Source organism: Metopolophium dirhodum, chromosome 6, assembly GCF_019925205.1.
Source record: "Metopolophium dirhodum isolate CAU chromosome 6, ASM1992520v1, whole genome shotgun sequence".
Lineage (NCBI taxonomy): Eukaryota > Metazoa > Arthropoda > Insecta > Hemiptera > Aphididae > Metopolophium > Metopolophium dirhodum.
The window spans coordinates 26,913,359-26,919,328 of NC_083565.1; the positions used below are offsets into that span (position 1 = coordinate 26,913,359).

Below are 5,970 nucleotides of genomic sequence, written 5' to 3' on the forward strand. Positions count from 1 at the left end.
TAATCTATAAATATTTTATAAACAATTTTTTCCACAAAATTAAAACAATAAATAATTCAACAACATTTTAAAAATAACGATTGCTCTTTTGCAAAACACAAATATTTTTAACCCCACCTACCAATTTTTTTGGTAGCTTGTCCTAAGTCCTGAAAAAGTGGTGAAGGGAAATATTTGTATCCACATCTAACGTGGTTTTTATTAAACAAAGCTCTGTACACAATTAGTATTATGACAACGAAACTCGTTTCCGCAATTGTTATGTTATAATTCCTGAACTGAATAATTCGTCTGCAACTAGTATGTGTCCAAACAGTTGACACTGCCATAATTGGTCTAAGATTTCTGTAATATTCGGTAATGGGTGAAATTCGTTTATTGTTACGTCATTAAGTGCTCTAAAGTCTATGACTATTCTAAACTTTTGTTTTCCCGATGCGTCCTCCTTCTTTTTAACTAGTATTAGTGGTGCGTTAAACGGACTCATTGATCTTTCTATAATTTCGTCTTTCATCATTTGATTAATCTGTCGTTCTATTTCCGGTTGTTGTGAAAACGGTAACCTGTATGGTTTTTTATAAATTGGTTTTAAATCCTTAGTTACTTTTATTACATGTTCTGCTGCTGTTGTACACGTAAGATTATCCCCATCTATATAAAAAATATCTGCGTAATTTTTACAAATTTTTATTATCGATTTACGCTCGTCGTTGCTTAAATGTTCGGTCCTAATCAATGTTTTTATTTTATTTACGCGGTCAATGTCAATATTGTTTTTATATGTCGCGTTATCGATTAGGGTCACTATGTCATCCTCGTATGATATTTTACAAACTTGACCTACATTAATTATATTCTGTGCTACTTCTGATATATTTAATATACTTATCGTAATTTTTCCGTCTCTAACCGTATTATTAATATTCGCACAGTATACGTCTGGCGATAATTCTTGTTTATTAATTAATATACTTTTATTATTCATTGTTCTATCTGCTATATCTATTTCGACTATTGTCTTTGATCGTGGTTCTAACACAAAGCATACGTTGCTTTCGTTTTCTATCTGACTTCCATTTATAGTTATTGTATTATTAGCAATATCTATAACCACATGATTATCCATTAAAAACTTATGTCCTAAAATGCCATCTCCCGTAACTGGAAATGTTTTATTCACTACGTAAAACTCTGTTTCAAATTCCTTATTACCTATTACTAATTTTATTTTTGTTTTGCCTATTGTCGATACTATTTTTTCATTAATACCCTTCTTTAAAAAAATTATTTCTTTTTCATTAATTTTCGTGTCCCCTTTCAAAATATTGATTTGAATTATATTTAGATCTGAACCTGTGTCGACTAATAATTTAATTTGTTTGTTACTAACACTAGGTGATTCTAAAGTAATATCGTTCTCTACTAATCTTGTTGTAATGTGGTAACAGTTTGTTGTGGTGATTTCATTATCTCGTGGATTATCCCTCTAGAAATTTTTGAATTCCCTGCGTTATTTTTATCATTTTTCTGCTTTGTAAGACAATTTGAAATTTCATGTCCCACCTTATTACAGAAACTGCAATGTAAATTTTGACTTCTAGAATTATTTCTTTGAGTATTGCCGTTTCCAGTATTACGTGCGCCGCTGTTACGGTTGTTATCGTGTGTGTTCGCCCGCCCGTTTCCGTTTGGACGACCGACCGTCTGCCAGCACTCCCGGGCGTAATGATTAGATTTTCCACACGTGTAACATCCGGTGTTACTCCTATTCTGATTATTATTATTATTTCTTTGATAATAATTATTATTGTTATAATTTTGTCTATATTTATTATTGTTATTATATCCGCTACGATTATTAAAATTATCATATCCACCGCGATCATTAAAACTATTGTTTCCGCCGCTATTATTATTAAAGCTACTACCTATATCCTCCACGATTAATATTTTTGTTGAATTTTTGATACCTGTTATTATAACCATTACGATTATTAAAATTATTATTTCTATTATTTTGATTTGAATTTCCGTTTCCATTACGATTAAAAACTTGATTTTTACCATTATCGTTTTGCTATTTCGCTTCGTCCCCACTGACTCTTTGTTTTTCTACATTCTCCTGTAACTTTTCGATTGTTATTTTAGAATTATATTCTAATTCTTCCTCTAGAGCTAACTTAATACAGTCTTCTAATGAAGTCGGATTTCGAGCCTTAAGTACTATATGTATATAAATGATGTGGTAATCCTGTCATAAATATAATCATAGCTTGTATTTTGGTTTGGTTTTTGACCGTAAGTGCTTCCGCTGGTTTTCAACCTACAGTACTAGCTGCACATAGCTTATAATATAATTCTTCGATTCTATTCGTAAATTTTGCTACGTTTCCCCCTTCTGCCATGCGTGCTGTATTTAAACCTATTGATAAAGCTCTTTCTGAAATTTTATGTTCAAATGCTCCCTCTAAAATCGATTTAAATAATTCCCAAGTTTCTAAATTCCTATATTTTGTTACTTCTAAAGCGTTCCCTGTTAACTTTGAAGTTATTATTTTTAATAACAGTGGTTTGTCTGTCTCTGCAATGTCTTTTAGTGCTATTTCGCATGTATTTATAAATTCGGCTACATCTTTTTTACCCGTGCAGATCGGTATCATAGAAATTGCTTTATCCAAATTCATTGTATAATTTACGTTCGCTACTCGTTTTATTGTTATTGATGCTAACTTAACATGCACTACTCCTGGATCAAATCTAGAACTCGACCTACCCGATAATTTTTGTTTTTCACCTTTCTGTGGAGTAAGAACTTTACTTAACCCTTCCGCTTGACTAAGTGTTCTCAAAAGATTTCTCCTAACACTGTTTTCTACACCTTCTACTATTTCTGTATTACTATCTATTAAAAATTCCTCTTTTATTGATATATTACTTCCTACTGCCTTCTTTGATTTCTTCGCCAACATTTTAGTTTCTACTTCTTTTATTGATTCGTCTGTAGAATTACTTCCAGTATCTGAAATATCTAATTCCTTCTTCATAAATGTAGTTTTGTATTATAGTATTCATCAATATCTTTTCAAATACTTGTATGCTAAATTATTTATTTATAACGAAATTTATTCTCGTTATTTAATATATACATCTATCTATGACCTATGTACGTATTTATTTACATTCGCCGCACCGTATTGTACAATGTAAACACACATGCACATAATATAACACAGAGCGCTCGTATTTTTACGTAATTCTGACGTCGAATATTCAATATCGCATTTCCTATGAAATAACGCGTTTGAATATTATTATTATAATATTATTGGTTAGCTACTCAAACAATTTTATAATAAATGTCCACTATCCTATTTATTAAATATATTATTACTATAACTTATTAATATACTTATTCTATGCTAGCCTCTCAATTAATTTTACCCTGTAATTTTTTTTCAATTGATTTCTTTCAATCTAATTTTCCTTGTCCTTTTTCGACTTTATTATTCAATATTAATTTCTTTTGTTCAAAACATATACACATTAGGTCATTATCCTGCCTAAAATACGGAAAAATCATGAAAATTAGCAAACTATTTTGGGTTGAGAATTCATAAAAATTTTTCTTTTTAAATCTAAGATTTGAAAATGTGATACAAGATTATCTATAAGTTTGTCTACCTTTATCAAACAAAAAAAAAAAATGTCTACAAGAAGGTCAAATTAAATTTTTATGAGCGTTTGAAATTCATAATTTTACAACATTTGATATTCACTCGATTTCTCATGTAACGATTTTGCTATTTTGTTGTAATTAATAAACGTATGACTGTAGATACTTGAAAATTTCACTGAATGTTTATATTAGCATTTTCTATACACGATAAAATAATAATAATTTGACTCTTTTTGAGCCGTTTACGGACATTGTCAGTTTTCAATTTTTTTAGTTTTTTTTTTTCTATTGTAACGAGCTGTGACTACGTATATAATAATAATAATGATATATTCAATAATAGACATAAATTCTGCAGGGAGCACGTAACCCCGGGCGGCATACATCGATAAAACTAATAGTAGTAATATCAGTAATCCCGGAAAGCCTAATAGTAATAACATCAACGGTACCGCACAACACGTGATAAGTATATGCACGCATTATCCGTATTCTAGGAAAAACGAATATTATAATAAGCGTAAAAGATCATGACTTTGTACAAAATATATACTCCTAAAATAACATAATTATACGAATGACGTCTAAAGGTGACCTCAGGAGTACGCAGAGATATACCGTTTTTATACTAAAAATGCCATAGGAGGGAGCTATTAGGAATAACCGACGAGGTACGTCGATGGACAAGTGTCCATCAGACGAGCACCAGCAGAGAAACCACCAAGTCAATTATTAAGTCACATCTCGTTTACCAAGTTATTAGTTAGTTATTTTGGACTTAGAATATTTACGTTTAAATTACAAATAAATCTACATAACTCATACAGTCAACTTGTTAATTTATTTCAAAACACTTCCATTATTTGAGCTGAAGTAGTTGGTTCGTTACACTATGAATATTATTAAAATTTTATTTGTTGGGTAAAAAAGAGTGAAAATGTAATGCAAGGCTCCTGATATATTGTTACAATAGCAGTTGTAAATATTAAAAATACATAGGCACAATTTTTTTTAAAGCATTTAAAGTTCAAATTTTGACAAAATTTATCAAATTTAAAATTTAATAATTGTTTTGTAGTTAAAAATGTATAAAATGTTCAACTTTTATAGCTAAGGATTGAAAATTTAAAACAAGGCTCCACGTAAATAGGTTATAATATATAAATTACTTTATTCACAATAATATCATCAAATATACTTAGTAATATCATAGGCTGACTGACCGTTTTCGCTCAGAATCATTTGTCTAATACAATGATAATATTATATCATTGAATTCAAATTTGACATCATCCATTACAGTAAACCACTTGTAACTAACTGTACAGCAGAGCGACATCCACTTACCCACCTTTTTATTTTTGTATATCCTGAAATCACTAATTAAGCACTATAATTTCAAGGTATAATGGTAATTAGTGCTTTTTATTAGTTTCCCACTAACTTCACGGACCTCAAAAAACGGGAATTTCTAATCAAAACCAGTAATCAACAAATTCTATATTTTTCCTATTTTTCAGACCGGTACCCTAATCTCCTCCTTATTCTTTGCTTTATTATGAATTATGATATATGATAAATAATTGAATAAAAGAAAAATACAGAAGGTACGGTAGGTACAGTAGATACAGTAGGTATGTATAACCGAAAATAAAATTATGTACATTTATTAATTTGTAGCTATTGATAAAACTATTCGAATAACATTTATTAATTAGTGGTCAGTAATTTATTTTTTATTATTGAATTAAGTTAAAAAACGTATCCATCTAAATAATATATAAATAACATTTATAAAATAGAAAAGTGATCAAATTATGATTAGTAAGAATAAATATTATAATAATACTTACTTAAAAAACCTTTTTGTTATTGATTTAAAATAATTATTGGTTAGTAATAAATATGTTATATTGCAATGATAATGAGGTTTTAATATGGTTGACTTTGAAGAGGAAGACAAAATTGCTTTAAAATGTGTTTGGTATGCCTAATATACAAACATTTGTGTTTAGAAAAACCTATTTTGTGATGTTAATTTTAATATTAGATTGAATTGACCTATATTATCCAACTTAACTATAACACTATTATCTAAGTAAACTTATTCGGTTTTATTGATATATAAATCAATTTATATAATCGTATTTAATTAATGGTGAATACATTTGAACGCAAATTCTCGTATGTTTTTCATAACGCTTTAGAAAAGTACTGAGAATATTTTAGGACCAACTAGATTTACTTTTCTATCAGAAAATATGTTGAATGCTGATGTGGAAAATCAAAGCATT

General features: G+C 28.9%; 1 pseudogene; it reads right to left on the reverse strand.

Moving 5' to 3' along the window:
- Nucleotides 1-259: 259 nt before the first annotated feature.
- LOC132947603 (uncharacterized) lies at nt 260-2,684 on the reverse strand (annotated as a pseudogene).
- Nucleotides 2,685-5,970: the final 3,286 nt, after the last annotated feature.